The sequence below is a fragment of the Planococcus citri genome, chromosome 4, assembly GCF_950023065.1.
Source record: "Planococcus citri chromosome 4, ihPlaCitr1.1, whole genome shotgun sequence".
Taxonomy (NCBI): Eukaryota; Metazoa; Arthropoda; class Insecta; order Hemiptera; family Pseudococcidae; genus Planococcus; species Planococcus citri.
Window position 1 is genome coordinate 58,875,064 of NC_088680.1, and position 23,626 is coordinate 58,898,689.

General features: G+C 35.4%; 1 protein-coding gene across 2 annotated transcripts in view; it reads right to left on the reverse strand.

Annotated features, from left to right (window-relative positions):
* The window catches only part of LOC135843644 (uncharacterized), a 390,290-nt gene that overhangs the window by 235,135 nt on the left and 131,529 nt on the right, over positions 1-23,626 (reverse strand). The gene's annotated exons all lie outside the window — the stretch shown is intronic.

Consider the following 23,626-nt stretch of genomic DNA (forward strand, 5'->3'; position numbering starts at 1 on the left):
AACAAAAAAACCGTTTGTTTTGTCTTTTTTAAAAAAACCCGTTTATTTTCCAACACTGGGAGAAATCATTATTGTCAGTCCCTGTGAGGCCCCTCCCCCCCCCCCTCATATACACTTAGGATTACGACTTCCATCACTTACTCTGACCATAGGGTTTGGTGGGGAGGTATCAGAGCAATTCTCCAAACATGATGGGTTAATTTGAATCGAATTTCGAGTTGTTTACTTTGCAAATTATGAATTCTGAATTTTATTAATGAATATGAATCATAAAATTGAGTGAATCAAAATAAGAGTCTGATGTGCCAGCCCAGAGATGACTTGTTCATCTTCTGTGGCATAATGCCAATGGTGTAAATTACTCTTCCTAAATAAGAGTTCTGAGTCTTCAATAAATAGTCAAGGTAAATGACTGACATCTAGAATATTTTATAATTGGTCAAGGTAATATATGTGTTCTTTTTACACGGATTTTGGCAGATTTTAGAGAATCTGGATTTTGGCAGATTTATAAATCCACAAGAATCTGCTTGGGTAGCAGCTTTTGAAAATGGATTTTGGATTTTAGTTAGTTAAAGAAGACTTAAGGTTTTCAAAGATTGGTGAAAGTATTCTCAGAAATGTTTAAAAAAAAGAGATTTAAAAAAACGTCCAAAATCCAGATTCTCAAAAATCTGTCAAAATCCGTGCTAAAAGAACACATCTAATGATCTCTCAATAGATATTTAAAATAGTTCATGTAAGAACTTATCCAATTAGAATTACCAGTTATTAGCCAAGCTAACAGATCATGCACATGCACACCATCTGTTAGCAGAATCAAAAAGCTGAAACTAGTTCGAGCATCTATAGAGGTCAACACTGAAGAGCTCAGGGTCTCTAAACTACCTGGCACGGCTAGCTCCAAGGTGCTTGTGTAGATGTCACTAATAAAAGCAAGCGGGAAACTACATACTAGTGGAAGCTTGAAAATAAATTTCCATGAGATAGGTCATCAACGCAATAGAGGCAACACCAACAAACCAACATAAAGGATGTTAGCCCAAATACCCGATTTGGCATAAGGGTACGCGTTGATTTGTATGCAATACCACCTTGAGCAGTTATACAAGTACAACTCGATGATGATGATGATCAATGAATTGATTGAAATGATTGAGAATATTTGATTGTCATCTTAATTTAATAATTAGTGTTTCTTTTTGTTATCAATTAGAATTTTGTAACTGTCAAAAAGGGATGTATTCCCAAACCTGTTATTCTGTTAATTAGATAGATTGATACCTATCTCTGTAAATATTCTCCAGATTATTCTCAAATATGAGAAACTAATTCTTTTTGATAATTAATACATATTATTATGTGGTTAGGCAGGTTCCTTACTTTTAAGTCCTGCATGATCCTATTTCCCTGAAATTTCCATGTGCTTCCTATTTTATTTACCTACACGCCGAATCTCATTAAAATTCCCCTTCTGTAATTCCTATTTTTAAAACCTACACCACAAAACCCATGAGTTGACAGGGCCACTCGGGAAAAGTAGTGTTTAAGTAAGCAAAACTGAAACTTGACATCTTGGTATAATGTTCAAATCATCTCAAAGAACAATTCTAAACCACAAGAAAAATCTTCATCGACAATGATTTCCAACGAAACTAGGACACCCTGTATATAGGTAAGCACTTGTTCGCATTCAGCTCGGATTTCTTTCTTTCTTTCCTCATCTCGAGGATATTTTTACAAATGAAATATAAACACGCCACATATTTACTACCGAAAGTCTGCAAAATACGCGAACAACGACACGGTATCGCGATAAATCGCTAAGAAAACGTCACCGTTGCTCGTATAATTTCACCAGTTGGTGTGATATGTGTGTGCGTTGCCACACGTAGGTTGTTAGTATTAATATTGAAAAACACCCCTTCACCTTCGCCTCGACGAAGCCGAATTCAAAATCCCTCTTATTCCGTTTGTGTTTCGTTTCGCCTTCGCGAGAGCTAAAGTCAACAGTAAAAAGTATTAAAGAATCGAAACGAGAACGAAGAAGGAAAAAAAATCCCAATCCCATCATACATCATCGTCGGTGTAAAATTTCCTTTATAATTAAATTCACCCTTCACTTTCACCTTGTTTTATAATAAACAAAATATAATTTATTTGCTAATATTAGTCAGTCGATGTTGTCGTTTTTTTCTCTCTTTTTTCTTTAATATTATATATTTTTTTCTCGTAATTTCGTTTCTTTTTACGTTTTATTTTAATGAGAAACGTTTAAGTAATTAAACACAGCGAAAGAACCCTTTTGCTACACGATTCCTTCTGACTTTTTTTTTTTTTGTTGCTTTCTTTCTTTCTCATTTAACCAAAAAGAAAAAAGCAACATTACAAATTCCCTTTTTCTTGCACGAGCTTACAGGTAGGTAGGTAGCTAGGTACGTAACGTACCATTCTGTGTAGAAATAAAGAGAGAGAGAGAAAACTCCGTGTAGTAAAATAAGGTCCATTTTATTCATTCGTTATTTAAAAACTAATTATTCCGACGAACCTACCTTTAAATAAGTGCATTTTAAAGTAAGTATACATCGTTAGGTTGAGCGCGGTAATTGTAAGTGAACTCTTAATACGGTGGACCTCTTCAGGCGTGAAATAAATGTTGCATTTTTCTATTCTGCGTGCTAATTTGAAACGACGTGCAATTAAACAATCTAATCGTATCATATAAACGATATTCGCCGGATAGCCATATCGCTACAACTAATCCTATTCGCGTGTAACCGAATCATCCCGTCATAAGAGATTACTATTTTCCTAAATCGCCATTTCTATTTATAATCCGGTGTGTGCGAGTGCGAATTTTCTTAATACGTTTGAGGTTTTTCTCATGGCTAATTTCGTGTCAGAGAAGGAAGAAGATAATGGTGAAAAATTTATTTCGTTGAATTCGCAGGGAATTACGGTGTGGTGTGTGGTCCTTTGACTTGATGGTCGGGCTTGAAGTCTACGATTATTATGTTCATGATAAGGGGTAGAAATGGGCTAATTTTTCGGCAGAGGGATTTTTCACCTATTCAGTGTCTTCATAAGAAGAACAGTACCTTACTTTCCACAAATTTTACACAATTTAAAATATTTTTTTCATTGTTTACTGATTTTTAACAATTTTTATGCAACTTTTGAGTATTTTTTGATGATTTGAACAAATTTGTTCATTTTTCATGTGGCGATATTTTGTGTCATTTTCATAGTAAAAGCCTTTCATAAATTTTGTTCGTGTTTTTTATGACAAAATCATGTCATTTTCAAATTTGTCATCATCCGTCAATAATATGAAGATGATTCGTTCGCGAACGGTTCGATCAGAAGCGAAAAATCGATCGCAAATGAATGAATCTCCAACAGACAAATCAAACCAGGTAAATAAAAGAATTGCATCATAAAACTGAAAATTGACGTACAAATCTATCGGAATCAGCAAAGATTAGAGTTGATTCGTTCGTAAACGATCCGTGCTCAAAAGATTAATCATTCTGGAACGACTGAATCACTTGGTAACCAAATTTGATAACAGACGACAAGAAGAAACGAAGTGATTTTGATCTTTATGCGAAAATTGCGAATAATTAGTTCCCGAACGATTTGCTCAACAGAGAACAAAAATCGTTCGCGAACGATTGAATCACTGAAAAATTGAATTAAATTGAGTACAAATAGGTGATAAAAGTTAAATAAAAGTTGACGGTTTTAATCTTTTCTTATCATCAAAAATGGAATTTAATTCGTTCGCGAACGATTTGCTCAGACTAAAGCAATCATTCGAGAACGACTGAATCACCACTACTTATCAAATACAGTGAAAAATGACGTCAAGACTCGCGAAATTCGACTTTTTCAAAACACATCAGTGAGAATTATTGAAGATGATTCGCTCACAAACCAAATTTTGAACAATTTGTTCGCGAACGATTTGCTCAAAGGAGAAAAATCGTTCGCGAACGAATGAATCACTGAAAAAACAAATTCACTATGTATCGATGACACCACAGAACTTGACAGTTGCAAATTTCAATCCCATTGTCGAAAACTGAACTCAATTCGTTTGTGAACGATTTGCACAGAATTGATGAATCATTCGAGAACGACATCACAGAATCACTACTAAACCAAATACAGCAATCAAGAGCGACGCAAAATTTTCACCTTTTCAAATCTATTAATAAGCTTTGTTGAAGATGATTCGTTCGCGAATGATTAGATCAGAGGCGAAAAATCGATACATCAAACCAGATGGAAAATTACACCACAAAACATGAAATCACAAATTTATCAAGAAAAATGAATCAGAATTGATGAATCATTCAAAAATGACCGAATCATTTTTAAACATCCAAATACAGTGAAAGTGGATGATGCGAAATTCGACATTTTCAAATCCATCAGTACGATTTCAAGACGATTCGTTTGCGAACGATTCCCTCAGTAACGATGAATCATTTGAAAACGACCAAGTAACTGCTAAATTGAAAAAACTTGGCTTTTCAAAACCCACCAATACTTATATGTATTGAAGATGATTCGTTCGCGAACGATTATATCAAAAGTGACGAATTGTTCGCGAATGAATGAATCACTCAATAATTGAATTACATATAGGCACAGATCAGAGATGGCGCGATTCCGATTTTTTTAAGGAGTCGTGAGAATCGCATGAATCCGATTCCGGAATCGGATTCCATTTTCGATTCACCTGACAGATGAATCGAAAAATGTGAAATCTGACTCTTTTCAAGCAGGAATCGCAAATGTAATATGATTCGCGATTCCGGTAATTTGATTCTCGCGACTCCGATATTTCGATTCTCGCGACTCCGATATTTTGATTCTCTCGACTCCGATATTACAATTCTCTAGACTCTCACAATGAACGAAATCACCCAAATTCAATTGAAAAGCACAAATACAAAAAAGTGTAATTTTCATAAATACTAGCTAACCCGTTAATCGCGCATACTGCGCGATTCTTCGAAACGTAATAATATACACTTTAAAAATTCAGTAACTACACAATACGTAGGCACCTACATAGAATGATCACGATTTTTTCATTGTTACTTATTGGGAAATTAATTTTTTTAAATTAGAATTATAGGTATCTTTCTTTTTCAACAATTGAAGAAAAGTCCTGGTTTCATTTCTTAAAAAATTTACAAAAATGTTCACTTTTTGGCAGCATTGCAAACTCGTAGCAAAAATACCAAAAAAAGAATTGTTTTTTACTTTATACTTTCACCTAATAAAAGCGACAAAAATAATTGCAAAAAAATGTGGACTACATAATTTTTTTTGTCAATAACCGCCAAAGTTGCTACTTTTTGCTAAAATTGACAATGTTTCTTGTTTTTTACCAACTCAACAATCTTAATTTTTTTAAATTTACATCAGAAAATACCAAAAATCTTGGTAATTACCTATTTTGCTGTTTGCTAAGGTTGTTAAAGTCTGGCCTAAAATGACTCGATCTGCTGCACCCTCTGCATAAAGTGGTGAAAACTTTCAACCTTGGCTATATATAATGACTCGATCTGGTCAAATATCACATGTCACAAAATTTTGAGCTTTCGCTTAGCTTTTACCATCATTTTTTGAAAATTTCTAAAAAAAAAGCTAAACAAAAGCTCAACACTTCGTGACATGTGGTATTTCACCTGAATTGTGAAGATCTTTCGAGGGACAGTAATTGTATGTATGTACTTCTTTGTATACATCGAATGTGGCATGTGGCTGAGTATAGGTTAAATAAATGTACCGTATTGTCACCAAATTTTAAGCTATCGCTGAGCTTTTACTGTCAACTTTTGAAAGTTAGCTTTAAACTTTTGTAAGCTTTTTTTTCTTCTTCAAGATTTGTCTTTCTGTGAAGCTCTTTCAAGGCACACTATACATACTTCTTTGTATAGGTATGTCAAATGGAATGATTATAGGTGGGTCATTCCACGTCAATTTGACCAAGAAGTGGTAGGGGGGTTTGGCGATTTTTTTGAAATTTTTCCTGTGGAAAGATCTTTGGAAGGGATGACCAATGGCGCAAATCGCAGCTCCCTCTAGCCCATTTTTAAAGGCAGCCAGGAGGTGTCAAAGTTTTCAGTGAACTTGAAACATCATCCATTTCAGCAGTGGATTACTCGATACCGCGGTGGGCAACTTTTCATGCTGAACAACATATTAAAAAATTGAGGTGGCATTATTTCATAAAGTCGATTTTAAAAATTGAAAGTTTGCGAAAAAATTCTATTTTTTGATTTAAAACTTGAAAAGAAGTTTTGACTGGTGAAGTTGACCCATTTGACCCTCATTTTTATGTAAATGTTGAAAAAGTTGAAAACCCCTTTTCACTCAATGAAATAAACTCCTCAAAAAAACAAAATTCGAAAAAATTCAATTTTCAATTTCAAACATCATAAAAAGTTCAAATTTATTCAATTGTTTTATTTTGACCTCTTTCTGACGTATTTCTTGAAAAAGTTGATAAAAATTACACTCACAACAAAAAAATAAGAATTCGTTCATTTTTTGAATCTTTTCGAATTTTGATTTTTTTGTGAATATTTTTTTCAGATTTTTGTTGAGAGTCGGAACGATATAAAAAATAAGTTTCGAAACTTTTTGAGCTAATTTTTTGTACGAAAAAAAAGTGGCAACACTAATTTTTATGATATCACCAAAAAGCCTTTCAAAACCACTAACTATGTATAGGAAAAAGTCCCATATTGGTAGGTACCGCGGTTATCGAGTAATCCACTGCTGAAATGGATGATATTTCAAGTTCACTGAAAACTTTGACACCCCCTGGCTGCCTTTGAAAATGGGCTGGTGGGCTGAGATTTGCGCCATTGGCCATCCCTTCGAAAAATCTTCCCACAGGAAAAATTTCAAAAAAATCGCCGAACCCCCATCACTTCTTGATTGAATTGACGTGGAATGACTCAGGTTAAATACTGCATATCACAAAGAATCGAGCTTTCACTGAGCTTTTATCATTAACTTTTTTTTGTCAAAGTTTGTTTTTCCGTGGAGATATTTTGAGGTACAATTTTGTCTTTTTGTGATGCTCTTTACTTCTTTATAATATGTATACGTCGAAGGCGTTGAGTATAGAGTTAAGATCAATTATTGAGCTTTTTTGAGCTCATAGCACAACTTTTTTTGTAAACATTTTTCTTCGACATTTGACTTCTCTTGATGCTCTTTCAAGGTATAATATACATACTTCTTTGTACATGTGGAATGCGCTGTGTATAGGTTAAAATCGGTTATTGAGCTATTTTGAGCTTTACAGTGCAACTTTTCGGACTTTCGATAAAAACCAGCCGTGGATGAGATCTCAGAGTCAAAAGAATCCGGCCATAATTTTAATATACAGAATCAATTATTGAGCTTTTTTGAGCTTATGGAAAAAAATTTGTTGTAAATCTGTTTTCTTTGACATTTGACTTCTTTTGATGATCTTTCAACGTACCTATAATATAAGTACTTCTTTGTACATGTGGAATGCGCTGTGTATATGTCAAAATTGATTATTGAGCTTTTTTGAGCTTTACAGCACAACTGTTTTTGTACACTTTCTTCTTCAACATTACACTTTTTTTGATGCTTTTTCAGGATATTATATACGTATTCGCCGTACATGTTGAATACACTGTGTACCTGTACAGGTTAAAATCAATTATTGAGCTTTTTTGAGCTTACGGCACAACTTTTTTGTTAACTTTTTTCTTTGACATTTGACATCTTTTGATGGTCTTTCAAGGTATACTATACGTACTTCTCTGTATACACTAAATGTGCTACATATAGGCTAAAATCAATTATTGAGCTTTTTTGAGCTTTTTGGCGCAACTTTTTGAACTTTTGATAAAAACCTGCGCATCTACGGGTCAAGTGCTTTTTTTTGAAACATCATCAAGCAAAATCAGTTCAGCCGTTGCTGAGATCTCAGAGTCAAAGTCATAATTATAATATGTATATAGAATCAATTTGTTGAGCTTTTCTGAGCTTATGACAAAAAATTTTTGTAAGCTTTTTCTTTGACATTCAACTTTTTTTTATGATCTTTCAAGGTATAATATGTACTACTGTGTATACATCGAATGCGCTACGTATAGGCTAAAATCAATTATTGAGCTTTTTTGAGCTTTATGGCGCAAATTTTTTATGAACTTTTTTCTTCAACATTTGACTTCTTTTGATGCTCTTTCAAGGTATAACATACGTACTTCTCTGTATACCTCAAGTTGGCTACGTATAGACAAAAATCAATTATTGAGCTTTTTTGAGCTTCAAGGCACAACTTTTTTGTGAACTTTTTTCTTCAACATTTGACTTTTTTAGATGCTCTTTCAAGGTATAATATACGTACTACTGTGTATACGTCGAATGCGCTACGTATGGACAAAAATCAATTATTGAGCTTTTTTGAGCTTTACGGCGCAACTTTTTGAACTTTTGATTAAAACCTGCACATCTACGGGTCAAAAGCTTTTTTTTGAGACTTCGTCGATCAAAATCGGTTCAGCCGTTCCTGAGATCTCGCTGTCACAAGAATCCGGTCATAATTTTAATATATAGATTCTTTTATCTAATTTTTGCCGGTTGGCGCTGAAAAGTGGTTGTGAAAGTGAATCTGAATGATGAATTTAGAATTTATCATTGTTTTACTAATAACATGGTGAGTTGAAAATTTTACATAAGGTGCACTGGGGGAAGTCAGAACGTTTTTTCACAATTTCAACTTTGATCAGCTGTTACTCTCGTACTAATGAACCAATATGGCTGAAATTTGGTATGTAGGTTCCCATAAGGGTTCTTAACCTATGGTGAAAATTTCAGCGCGATTGTCGCAGTAGCTTTCGCACAATCGAATAAAATGTAACTTGTTCTGACTTACCCCACTTTGGGGTAAGTCAGAAAATCTACAAAATTAATTAGTATTATTAGGATTCGACCCTGATCGATGCGCAATATGTCGAATAACATGTTTTCGAGGTCGTAGAATCCAAATCTGGAGTTATTTTTTTTGTAGGAGTGGGGGGTGAGGCATGGGGAGGGGGCAATTCTAAATTTTTCGTACATTATTGTGTAATATGTCGATTGATATGTTTTCAAGGTCGTAGAATTTGAATCTGCAGTTATTTTTTTTGTATGAGTAGGGAGTGAGGCGTGGGGAGAGGGAAAATTTTGAATTTTTCCTACATTATTGTGTAATATGTCGAATAATATGTTTTCGAAATCGTAGAATCCGAATTTGGAGTAATTTTTTTTGTAGGAGTGGGGGGTGAGGCGTGGGGAAAGGGAAAATTTCAAATTTCTCCTACATTATCGTGTTATATGTCGAATAATATATTTTCTAGGTCGTAGAACTCGAATCTGGAGATATTTTTTTTTGTAGGGGTGGGAGGTGAGTCAAGGGGAGAGAGAGTAAATTACAAATTTTGCCTATATTAATGTGTAATATGTTGATTGATATGTTTTTGAGGTCGTACAATTCGAATCTGGGGTTATTTTTTCGCAGGGGTATGAGGCGAGGCAAGAGGAGAGGAGAAATTTCAAATTTTGCCTATAATATTGTGTAACATGTTGGTTGATATGTGTTCAAGGTCGCAGAATTCGAATCTTGAGCTAGTTTTTAGGGTCGAGTGCTATTCAAGTATCACCATTTGGGGAGAGGGCCCCACCCATGCGAACCTACGACTCACCTTCCACCTTCACCATAAAAAATGACTCCGGATTCGAATTCTACGACCTCGAAAATATATTATTCGACATATAACACGATAAGGATAATGTAGGAGAAATTTGAAATTTTCCCTTTCCCCACGCCTCACCCTCCAGTCTCCACTCCTACAAAAAAAATTACTCCAAATTCGGATTCTACGATTTCGAAAACATATTATTAGACATATTACACAATAATGTTCGAAAAATTCATATCAATCGACATATTACACAATAATGTACGAAAAATTTAGAATTGCCCCCTCCCCACGCCTCACCCCCCCACTCCTACAAAAAAAATAACACCGGCGAGCCTTTATATTTATTTACTAATGTTTGTTAGAATGTTCATTTCATCTTCAATGCTTCATTTTTATGAAATTTAAGGAGTTGTGATGGGAATCTGGCTGGAGTCGTGAGAGGAATCTGGTTGGAGTTGTGAGAGGATCCTAAGATGAGTCGTGAGTGGAATCTGAATCGGAGTCGCGAAAGGAATCGGAATCGAAAATTACGATTCGGATTCGGATTCCTATATCTGGCGAATCTGATGAGCGGAATCGGGACTCAAAATTTTGTGGAATCACACCATTTGGAATCCGATTCTCAAGCTCCTGGAATCGCGCCAACTCTGGCACAGATGAAATAACTCAATTTGATAGTTTAAATAGGTAACTCACAAGTCACAAACACTGGTTTTGGACAACAGTGTCTGTCACAAACACTGGTTTTGAACAACGGTGTCTGTCAAAAACACTGGTTTTGAACAACAATGTCACAAACACTCGTTTTGAACAACAATGTCTGTCACAAACCCTAGTTTTGAACAACAGTGTCTGTCTCAAATCCGGTTTTAAACAGTGTCTGTCTCAAACACCAGGTTTCCCAGTGTCTGTCACAAACACTGGTTTCAAACAGGGATGGAAGAGCCAGGAGCAAGCCGGAGCCAGGAGCAAGCCGGAGCCAGGAGCAAGCCGGAGCCAGGATCTGAAAGAGCCGGATATTTTGAGGAGCTAGAGCCAGAGCCAAGAGCCAAATAAATGAAAGTGCAGAAAAACATCAAGAGCTCTCTTGCAAATAAAAGAGCTCCATATTTTACTCAAGAGAGCCATATTAAGGAGTCTTTAACCTGGAAAGAGCCAGAGCCGAGTGGGAGCCCACAACATTTTTCAGGATCTTTGGCTCCCTAAAAGTAGAAAAAAAAGTAAAAAAATGCGGGCCAATTTTCTAAACAGTGTCTGTCTCAAACACTGGTTTTAAACAGTGTATGTCACAAACACTGGTTTTAAACAGTGTCTGTCATAATCACTGGTTTAAAAACAGTGTCTGTCTCATACACAAGTTTTCCCAGTGTCAGTCACAAACACTGGTTAGGTTTTAAACAGTGTCTGTCACAAACACTGGTTTTAAACAGTGTCTTTCTCAAACACCAGTTTTCACAGTGTCTGTCACAAACACTGGTTTTGAACAGTGTCTGTCACAAACACTGGTTTTAAGCGGTGTCTGTCACAAACACTGGTTTTAAGCAGTGTCTGTCACGAACACTGGTTTTAAGCAGTGTCTGTCACAAACACTGGTTTTAAGCGGTGTCTGTCACAAACACTGGTTTTAAGCGGTGTCTGCCACAAACACTGGTTTTAAGCGGTGTCTGTCACAAACACTGGTTTTAAGCGGTGTCTGTCACAAACACTGGTTTTAAGCAGTGTCTGTCACAAACACTGGTTTCAAGCAGTGTCTGTCACAAACACTGGTTTTAAGCAGTGTCTGTCACAAACACTGGTTTTAAACAGTGACAGACACAAACACTGGTTCTGAACAACAGTATCTGTCTCAAACGCTGGTTCTGAGCAACAGTGCCTGTCACAAACACGGTTTTAAAAACAGTGTCTGTCACAAACACTGGTTTTAAACAGTGTCTGTCACAAACACTGATTTTAAACAGTTTCTGTTTCATACACTGATTTTAAACAGTGTAAACAGTGTCTGTTCAAACACTGGTTGTAAACAGTGTCTGTCACAAACACAGGTTTCAATCAGTGCCTGTCACAAACACTGGTTTTAAGTAGTGTCTGTCACAAACCCTGGTTTTAAACAGGGTCTGTCACAAACACTGGTTTTAAACAGGGTCTGTCAAAAACACTGGTTTTAAACAGTGTAAGTCACAAACACTGGTTTTGAACAACAGTGTCCGTCACAAACACTGATTTTAAGCAGTGTAGACAGTGTCTGTTTCAAACACTGGTTTCAAACAGTGTCTGTCACAAACACTGATTTTAAACGTGTCTGTCTCAAACACTGGTTTTAAACAGCGTCTGTCACAAACACTGGTTTTAAACAGTGTCTGTCTCAAACAATGGTTTTAAATGGTGTATGTCACAAACACTGGTTCTGAACAACAGTATCTGTCTCAAACACTGGTTCTGAAAAACAGTGTCTGTCTCAAACGCTGGTTCTGAACAACCGGTTTTGAACAGTGTCTGTCACAAACACTGTTTTTAAACAGTTTCGGTCACAAACACTGCTTTTAAAAAGTGTCTGTCACAAACACTGGTTTTAAGCAGTGTTTGTCACAAACATTGGTTTTAAGCAGTGTCAGTCACAAACACTGGTTTTAAACAGTGTCTGAAACAAACACTGGATGTGAACAACATTGTCTGTCACAAACAGTGGTTCTGAACAACAGTGTCTGTCACAAACACTTGTTTTAAATAAAAGTGTCTGTCACAAACACTGGTTTTAAATAACAGTGTCTGTCACAAACACTGATTTTAAACAGTTTCTGTTTCATACACTGATTTTAAACAGTGTAAACAGTGTCTGTTCAAACACTGGTTTCAATCGGTGCCTGTCACAAACACTGGTTTTAAGTACTGTCTGTCACAAACCCTGGTTTTAAACAGGGTTGTCACAAACACTGGTTTTCAACAGGGTAAGTCACAAACACTGGTCTTGAACAACAGTGTCTGTCACAAACACTGATTTTAAACAGTGTAAACAGTGTCTGTTTCAAACACTGGTTTTCAACAGTGTCTGTCACGAACACTGGTTTTAAACAGTGTCTGTCACAAACACTGGTTTTGAACAACAGTGTCTGTCACAAACACTGATTTTAAACAGTGTCTGTTTCATAGTTTCATACACTGTTTTCAAACAGTGTAAGCAGTGTCTGTTTCAAACACTGGTTTTAAACAGTGGGTGTTACAAACACTGGTTTTAAACAGTGTGTGTTACAAACACTGGTTTTAAACAGTGTCTGTCTCAAGCATTGGTTTTAAACAGTGTATGTCACAAACACTGGTTTTGATCAACAGTGTCTGTCACAAACACTGATTTTAAACAGTGTCTAGTTTCAAAAAAAAAAATTAATACAAATTTTGTGTTTTTGAACAGATTAACGGTTTTGTCGGCGAATTATGGGTTTTTGACAAATTGACCATTTCTACTGACAAATCCGAATTTCATATCATTTTTTCAAAATCTAGCTGGAAAATACAGCTGGTCTTTTTGAAGAGAAACGTTTGAGAACGTGTTTATAGACCGCTTGATGTCAACTTTTCATTTTCTATTATTTTTTCGAATTTTCATATTGTTTTGCGGCTTCAGGCGAAAGATCATTAAAGGAGGTTTTTCCAGTTATGCTCTCCATATTATATTCAAGTTTGATAGTAAAATCCCGGATGATGAATTCAAGAGATGAGACTTGCCCTCAAGCAATACTTGCTCGTAGTGGAAATAAATATCTCAAAAATACTCCTACCTCTGTACTTTATTGACGTATGAAAAATATAACAAAAACCAGTAAAAGTTGTCTCAAACAATATGAAATATTGAAAAACACTCGCATAAGCTAACGATATCGGATTTTTGACCTGATTTGAGCATACCTACACACACGATTACAAACACAGATATGTACTCGTATAATCTGCAAGTAAATGACGACGAGAGGAAGGTAGGCAACAGACGTAAATGCATAGACAATATACCATCAAAAACAGATTCGAATGTTACATAAATAAATGAATTAGTATAGTAGGCTGGTTGGATGGTGTGTGGCGAATAATTATACTGGCGGTTTGATGGCATATTTTTTCCTCCCCGCGAAATAACCATGCTGGGGCCGGGGCGGGGGGAGGGCGCATCAAACAATTAGCCTGTTTGACGGAAGCTTTTTGAAAATATTGTTTTGATAAACAGCATCGTTTGGACGAATCGGATCGACGGCGCGAAATGGTCGTAGAGGGTTGATTGATACGTTCGCGGACGAGTATTTATTTTATACTTGGATGGTTGTACCGGCTACGAGAATTTTCCGCCGTTTGAATTGCTCTCCACAGTTCGGATATCTGTGTAGTGTGTACTTGTGCGAGTATAGAGAACCGTTATACATAATCGGTTTGCATTATTTAAAGGTTTGCTTTCAGAATACGAGTAGAAAGCTTTTATTGATGAGTTCCGCGTACGTATATTCGCGAATGTGTGGCCCTTTTTCGGGACAATGTAGTTTTCATATACGTAGATGTGAAAAGTTAGGCGGCCCTGCCAAGCCGTTGTAAAAAAATTTCCGAAACAACGTTCCGGTGCCGACGAATTTCAAGATAATGTAAACCCTTTTATTCGAATCGACGTGTACAAGTGGTTACACATGCTATTTTTTCCTTTTTCCTTTTCGACGATTTCGGAGGTATAAAAATATGATCGACGATGACGATAGAAAAGGAGAAAATAACTCTAAATTTTTTCCGGGAATAACGTCGTATCTTAGGGGCTCTGTTCAAGGTTCTGAATTTTTTGCTCAACTGTACGTACACTATGATGTTGAAATGGAATTAAAATTAAAAATTTCGAAAAACCAATATTCCATGACAAATTTGATGAAATGTTATCAATTCGCGAGCTTTCGATTCAAAACGTGGTTAAATCTCGTTGATAAAATTTTGACGTGTGCTCATCTGCGGATAATGATGCATACATTTTAATTACTCGCTATGTTGATGAAAAATAATTTGTCATACGATCTTTTTCGAAACCTACGTCAGGTTATTTAACCTCGTTAATAAGCTACGAGAGAGCTTTTACAGTACCTACGTAGGGTAAATTGTGTCGAAAATACGACGCGAAATTAATAGTATCAAGCGATAAGAAAAATTAAACTTACACTTATTATAATTAAAGGTAAAAAAGCAGCGACGTTAACACGCCTCGTATAATTTATGAACTAAAACACATGAACATTTTATCAACGCGACGGATATAGTCGCTTTATACGGCGTGCTTTTTTTTTTCTTCACGAGTGTAACATGTGACTGCTGCGACTACATGCTCACTCTGGTGACGTGAATTGGTTCAAAGTGTATTTAGAGACATTGTTCATGCAACCTTACATAAATGTGGTAGTCGAATAGCAAATATGTACAAAAAAAAATAGCCTAAAATAACCTCGAAATCAAGAAAGGACAAAGCCATATGGCTAATTACCGAACCGACGACGGATTATAAGGTATTATGTCAAAGGCTTTGTGGAAATTAACGTGAACATCAGTATGCGCACATCGCAGCCGATGTAGCTGCTAAGGACCAATAGATTCGTAATTTAGCGGTTGATATGGAATTCGATCTCTATTCATATGCTGCTGGAGCTGGTAATTGTATCGTAATTATCGTTTAGTTCGCATTCAGGTGTGTGCAGCGGCTAAATCTGATTGTTCGATGTCCATTTGCGACCTAAAAAAACAACGTGTGTGGGATCTACTTATGCAGGAATATGCCGATGTAGGTTTAGTGATATGGTGGAAAAATCTGTAGTTGATGGAGAGTGAAATAATTGTGCCGTTAGGGGTAATTTTTGGCACAGAATCGGTCAGTTTTTAGAATGAAACAACGGACAATCGTGATAAACTCCATTTTTTTTCAATTTTTAAAAATTATTTTAACGATATTTTTTTATTAGATAAATTTCTGTTTCAATGATTCATTCGTTCGCGAACGATTTTTCTCCTCTGAGCAAATCGTTCGCGAACGAATGATCTTAAATTTTTATTGACGGATTTGAAAAAGTAAAAATTTGCGATGTCCACTTTCACTGTGTCTATAATTTAGTAATTGATTAAGTCGTTCTCGAATGATTTGTCGGTTCGGATCGAATCGTTCGCGAACGAATTGAATTTAGTTTTTGATGATAGAATTAAATCTGTCAAGTTTCTTCATGTCATTAATACCCATAATTCAATTTTTCAGAGATTGAATCGTTCGTGAACGATTTTCCTTCGCTGACCGCTGAGCAAATCGTTCGCGAACGAATTATTCATAATTTGTATTAATGGATAAAATAGAGTTTTGAGTTTCGTTGTACTTAGTTTACTATCTGATTTCATTTTGAAGTGACTCAGTCGTTCTCGAATGATTCATCGTTTTCGAGCAAATCGTTCGCGGACGAATCATTTTGAAGTTTCATTCGTCGATTTTAAAAATTTGAATTTTGCTACGTTATTTTTCGCATGCATTTGATTCAGAAAAGAATCAGTCATTATCGAATGATTCATCGAGTCTGAGCGAATCGTTCGCGAACGAATCATCGTAAAATCTTATTGATGCATTTGAAAAAGTGAAATTTTCCCACATTTTCTTTTACCGTAGGACTATTTTGATTTAAAAGAGATTGGGTCGTTTTTGAATGATTCATCAACTCTGAGCGAATCATTCGCGAACGAATCATCGTGAAATCTTATTGATGGATTTGAAAAAGTGAAATTTTTCCACATTTTCTTTTCCGTAGGCGTATTCTGATTTCAAAGAGACTTGGTCGTTTTTGAATGATTGATCAATTCTGAGCGAATCATTCGCGAACGAAGTAAGTTTGAATTCTTCAATTTCGTGATAAAATTTAATCTGTCAAGTCAAGTAATTTCACCGGTGTTTACCTAGTTCAATTTTCCAGTAATTCATTCGTTCGCGAACAATTTTTCACTTTTGATAACGAGTGGCGCATAAGTCAGTATTCCAAAGTTTTTCGTAAATAAATCAAAAACTAAGCATCCTAGAAAAAAACTAATGACATTATGTCGATTGGAAATTTAATTCTCTACAAGTTTACTCGACGTCATTTTTCCGTAGAGTGCTTATTTCCGCCTCCAGACCGATTTTTATGAAACAGTTTATGAATTTTTGAAATACTTTTGAAAAATTTGCAAACTGCGTTTCATAAAAATCAGTCTGGAGGCGGAAAAAAGCACTCTACGGAAAAATGACGTCGAGTAAACTTGTAGAGAATTAAATTTCCAATCGACATAATGTCATTAGTTTTTTTCTAGGATGCTTAGTTTTTGATTTATTTACGAAAAACTATGCGTGAAAATCGGAATACTGACTTATGCGCCACTCTGTATATAATCGTTCGGGAACGAATTGATTTCAGTTTACGATGACAGGATTAAACCTGTCGACTTTCTTCATGTCATTTATACCTACCAATAATTTTGATTTTTCAGAGATTGATAATTCGTGGACGATATTTTTTTCGCTGAGCAAATCGTTCGCGAACGAATTATTTTGAATTTTATTCATTATGGATTTTAAAAATTTGAATTTTACTACTTTATTTTTCGCATATATTTGATTCAGAAAAGAATCAGTCACTATCGAATGATACATTGAGTCTGAGCGAATCGTTCGCGAACAAATTAATCATTGTGAAATCTTATGGATGAATTTGAAAAACGTGAAATTTTTCCACATTTTCTTTTACCGTATTTTGATTTAAAAGAGATTAGGTCGTTTTTCGAATGATTCATCAATTCTGAGCGAATCATTCGCGAACGAAGTAAGTTTGAATAGACCATATTCGAACGATATTGTCCATATCTTGAAAACATAAACAATCGGTAAATTTAGAGCCGTTGTCGCTTCAGTAAATTTTGGGCCAAATATCCTGAAAAAGTATTACTTTTCGCTTTTTTTCTCGCGGTTAGATAAATTTTAAATTAAAATGCCGAAAAACTGAAGTATTTTCGACCGAGAATTCATTTTTTCTGGTTAGTTTTCTACACATATTTATGGAGAATTCTTTAAAAAGTGCCACTTATACTTGATATTTGCCCCAAAATTGAAGAAAAAGGTACTGATAAGGACCAAATCCGCCATTTTGTGACGTCAGTCAAATATGGTCTATTCTTCAATTTCGTGATAAAATTTGAACTGTCAAGTCAAGTAATTTCACCGGTGTTTACCTAGTTCAATTCTTCAGTAATTCATTCGTTCGCAAACGATTTTTCACTTTTGATCTAATCGTTCGCGAACGAATTGAATTCAGTTTTCGATGACAGGATTAAACCTGTCGAGTTTCTTCATGTCAGCATTTATACCAAGCAATAATTTTGATTTTGCAGAGATTGATAATTCGTTCGTGAACGATTTTTTTCGCTGAGCAAATCGTTCGCGAACGAATTATTCATAATTTTCATTCGTGTATAAAATAGAGTTTTGCTTTTTGTTGTAGTTTACAATCTAATTTCATTTTCAAGTGATTCTCGGTCGTTCTCGAATGATTCATCGAGGTCGAGCAAATCGTTCGCGAACGAATTATTTTGAACTATTATACATGGATTCAGTCACTATCGAGTGATTGATTGAATCTGAGCGAATCGTTTGCGAACGAATCATCGTAAAATCTTATTGATGAATTTGAAAAGGTTAAATTTCTCCAGATTTTCTTTTACCGTATTTTGATTCAAAAGAGACTAGGTCGTTTTCCGAATGAATCATCAATTCTGAGCGAATCATTCGCGAACGAAGTAGGTTTAAATTCTTCAATTCCGCGATAAAATTCAAACTGTCAAGTGAAGTAATTTTTATCAGTTCAAATTTTCAGTAATTCATTCGTTCGCGAACGATTTTTCACTTCTGATATACTTAATCGTTCGCGAACGAATTGAACTCAGTTTTCGATGACAGGATTAAACCTGTCGAGTTTCTTCATGTCATTTATTTATACCTACCCATAATTTGATTTTTCAGAAGTTGATAATTCGGTCGTGAACGATTTTTTTTTCGCTGAGCAAATCGTTCACGAACGAATTACTCATAGTTTTCATTAGTATACTTAGGTCTATAGGTATAAAATATGTAGGGTAAATGTGCCTAAGTTTGCGCGCTTCCTAAGATTGCGCAGTAACGATTTCTCAGAACCAGTGAGAGTTACAACATTGATACCGCCTTTACTTGAAAGAAGAATCAAAATGACCATACTTCACGTTTTTTGGTGATGGTAGCACCAAGTGTTGCGAAATGAAAAGCGAAAAACTTTTTTTTCAAATTTTTTTATAACTTTTCCAATAAAAGTCGCACGTGAAAATTTTTATGGAAATGGCAGTAGAAATCTAAATAAGCTATTTTTAGATTCGCCATTGTCTGGGGATTATAACAAGCACATATTTCAAGTACTTTCTGCTTTAATTAAGTTTCAATTTTTCAATTTTTTTAAAAAACACCCCTGTGCCTAAGATTGCGATTTTTATTTTTTGCTACTTTTCTAAGATTAATAATGATAATTTTCAAAATTATCATTAAGAATCCAATTTATTTGAATGAAATGACACCTTATACACGTATATCGAGTTTACTCCTTGTCAAAAGCTAGGGAGAAATGGGGGTAATGCTGGAAATACCTTACCAGATATGAGCGCATTTCCAGTGTGGTTCACTCAGAAGTTTCAAATGCACGTTCGTGTGAGACATTTTGTTTGCTTTCATCATTAATTAAACAATATTGACGAATTTCTATGTTGTCCACTGGTGCACAATCTTGAGAAGGTGAATGCGCAATCTTAGGAAGGCATATGCCTAAGTTTGCGCATTCGACTTTTTTTGGTTTTTGGTCAAAATATCAAAAACTAAATCGATTAAAAATTTTATTTCTGGGGCAAGTCATAGCCAAATGTTTGAGGAACCTTCTGTACAAATTTCAATATTCTAGCTGCTTTTCATAAAAAGTAGTGGCTGTTTGAAAATTAGGTGCGCAAACTTAGGCACATTTACCCTACCGAGAGTCATTCCATGTCAACTCAACCAAAAAAAGGCGATTTTGAAAGTCATGTCTTTCGATTTCGCTCAAATTTTTTTTACAATATATACCCACCCAGGAAGTAATAACCCCGCAATCAGTTTGGTCCCATTCCCCTCAGTGAGCGGGTGGAGGGGCTTCCATTATTTTCACATTGTCTCGAGGTACTCAACTTCAGCAGCCCATTCCTCCAAAACTATGATACTTTGATCAAAACTGATTTCACAGTTCGAAAGGGCATTGCATTTAAAACTTTTTAAGCATTTTGAAATTTTCAAAAGTTGAAAGTTGAACTTTCAAATTAAAAGTTCAAATTTCAAAATGGCGCTGTAAGTGGGAGCTACCATTTAAAATTTTGAAATAATTTCCATAGATGAACCTTTTGACGTTTTTTTTCGAAATATTCAAGTTTCGAGATGGGATCTCTTAATGGAAGAGGAGCGCCCCTACCCCGAATTTTGGGCGAAACTTTCGAAAGAAAATCTGGGGCATGTGACATATCGAATTCTATGTATTTGGTGACGCTGAACACGAATATGACGTTAGATTTTTAATAGGACCCCATCCATGGCCCCCCAGCACCTCCCCAAAAGGGTAAAAGTTCAAAAAAGTGTTTTGTTCATGCGACACATGGAATAGTATGTTATTGGTGACGCTGAACACGAATATGACGTCAGATTTTTGATTGGACTCCATCCACGGCCCCCAACAATTTTTTTGGACTTTTACCTACTGTGGGAGGTTCTGGGGGCCATGGGTGAGATCGATTTAAAAAACGATGGCAATATTTGTGTTCAGCGATATCGAAAACATACTATTTCATGTGTCACACGAATGTAACCATGTTTTTGGAGGTTACCCCCTTTGGGGAGGTGCTGGGACAGGCCCACAATTTCAGTTTTTTGATAATGACGCGAAAAATACGTCATGTACGCGAAAATGGCGCAGACCAAAATTAATCAGCATCAAGTTCCCTGCAAAATGATACCAAACATGACCATATTACCTACGTTAGCATCAACCCCTATTACAACATGCTCTATAATTGAACTTTTTTTGAAAAAATTCAAATTTTTTTTACAGAGGAACAGAACCGGAGAGATATAAAATTTTTGCAAAATACTGTCGAAAGAGGATTTTTTTCCTAATCCCAAAACCACTATCACATTTTATGATCAAATTGTAAAACCAATCCAGGAGTTCCCAAGGTAGTAAAAATTGCGCATCTCCATTTTCATCTGCTTTGGCCTATGGATGACGACAGAAAGTGAGTAGGAGGGATGGTTGTGATCTCAAACAACTCATATTAGGATCACTCTTGAAATATCAAGCCACACCCCTTCCCACTCAGCGATTTCCAACATTCATGGGTTCTCAAAGTTGACTTTTTCATTTTTTCAAAACGTGCATTTTTACACCCTTTTTTCATGATTTTTGATTTTCGTCAGTGCTGGAGTGCCCCCTCCCATCCCCCTCCCCCTCATTGACCTGGGAGACTGAAATTTAGCCAGTACGCTCAGACAGCTGGAGTCCAAGATGCACCTTTGGGAAATTTCGACTTTTTTTTTCTAAATTTTTTCCATCAAAAAACTTTACAAGTTTTCAAACATTTGTAACTTTGTATTCCATCATCGAGGATTTTCACTTTTCATAATTTTTTCGATCAGATTTCTGCAAACTTGTTTAACACATTATTCTAAAGCTCTACTTTTGTGATGAGGTGCGTATCAAGAATCATTGTTATTTTTCACCATGCGATGAGTTGATTTTCGTGATGAGGTGAAACTAGGTAAATTATTATTTTTTTGGCCAAAGCTTTTTTCACAAGGAAACCATTTTAACAGGAAATATCCGATTTGAACAAAACCCAACTAAATCGAAACTTGAAAGGGCATTTCTTTAAAATCACTTTAATCAAAATTTCAAGTCGTGAAGTTCATTTTTGGATTTTTAGCGAATTTTTGAAAATTAAAAAAAAAAATTTTCAACTGTTTTATGAGCAATTTTTGAACTTTATTTTAGTAAAGTGAACTAATGTCAATAATTTTTTCAATTCTCAATATTTTCTCCGGATACTTCAATTTGCTCAGGTCATCATTTTAAAAATTATTTGGAAACACTTCAAAATTTTTGCACTCTTGAATTTTACACGAATTTGAGTGTCTTGAATTTTTTATGAGTCAAGGCAAAAGAACATGACCCAACTTATCCTACTGGAAATGCTCCACAAAAAAAGTTACATTCATATCAAAGCCGAATAATCGAGTGGGGGAGGGGGAAAGTTCACCCCTAGAATCCACAAAAAGTAATCCAAAAATTACCTAATGCTTCACAAGCATCTGAAAACTGGAAACTAAATAATAAAGAAAATTCCAATCGATACCACCCCCTCGTTGTCGTTAAATATTGCCCACTTTGCCCCCAATAATTTTCTCTTCTTTGTTCTGTTTACCTACATTTTTTTTTCTTTTTTTGTTTTCATTTTTTAATACATCTCGATTATAGTCGTGTAGGTAGGTACTATTTATAACCGTGAGATTAAAAAATATATAGATCCATCAAGTTTAATGTCCATAAGCAAGCAAAGGTAAACAACGTTCAGTACGACGTAATTGCACAGTTTCCTGCCTCCAATTCTGCTCATTCCAAAATGGACATTTGTAACGAAAACGTGGGTGGGTAGCCGAAGAAAGAAAAACAGAATCAACTACCTACCTAGGTATTTAATTACATAAATTCGCAACGAAACGTGAAAACTACCTTATATAAAACGTTGATACCATACTATGTATTTTTTAAAAACAAATTAGCGACCATGTGTATATACTTTCAGCGATTATGTGAACATTTGGTACTACTCGTAGTCGTAGGTAAACGTAGGTGGTACCTACATGTAGCTGTAAAGAGGACTAAAGGTAGGTAGGTAGGTATATATAAGGTACATTACATATACACAGGCATATGTTTATTCTAGAAGAACGGCCATATAGTCGACATTTTATACAACGACCATACACTTTTTTTAATATATTTACGTCCTTAAAAGTATAAGGATGAAAGAAAAAAATTATCTACGAATGAAGTACCTTATATAGTACCTACCTGCCTACAGTACGTAATAGTAATTTTAATAAAAATAAACAGCGTACTCTTCTCGCCTTATCAACATACCTTGTCTGAACGATATTAAAAGCCTAAATCTTTTTTATGGCTCTTTCTCTCAAAACAAAAATGATAATAAACTTTTAAGTATAAATTAAATGGCAAATATTTCAGGAATTTTGTTTTTTCATTAACTATAGTATATTATACGTATTATATAAGAGACTACAGATAGCCATTTTTTTTTAAACAGATGAACAAAAAATTGGACCCAAAAGTCCCAAATGAATATTTAGGCCAATCGTAAAATACGAGGTACCTGTAGTGTATCTGTATATTCAAGTTAGGCTCGCACGAAAATGCAAATTTCTCAGTTCTCACTAAACCGTATCGATACACACACAGTCGAGAGCTGCTATCCTCACTTTTGGTTAATTACATGAAATGTGGCACCATCGAGACCTCTGGCAAACTTCTCAGCCCGGAAGAGGGAATTGTTACACGAGGGATGTTAAGATTAATTGAACGGTGGTCCAAAGCCCTGCTCGAATTCGAGGTTGGGTTTTACTCGTAGAAAAAAAAAACAAAACTACACGAGTATAAGTAGGTATTTTCCTACGCCTATCGTATAATCTCAGCAGTCTGCTATTCGATATGCGATTCCATTAACATGAGCTCTACTCGTAGTAAACACACCGC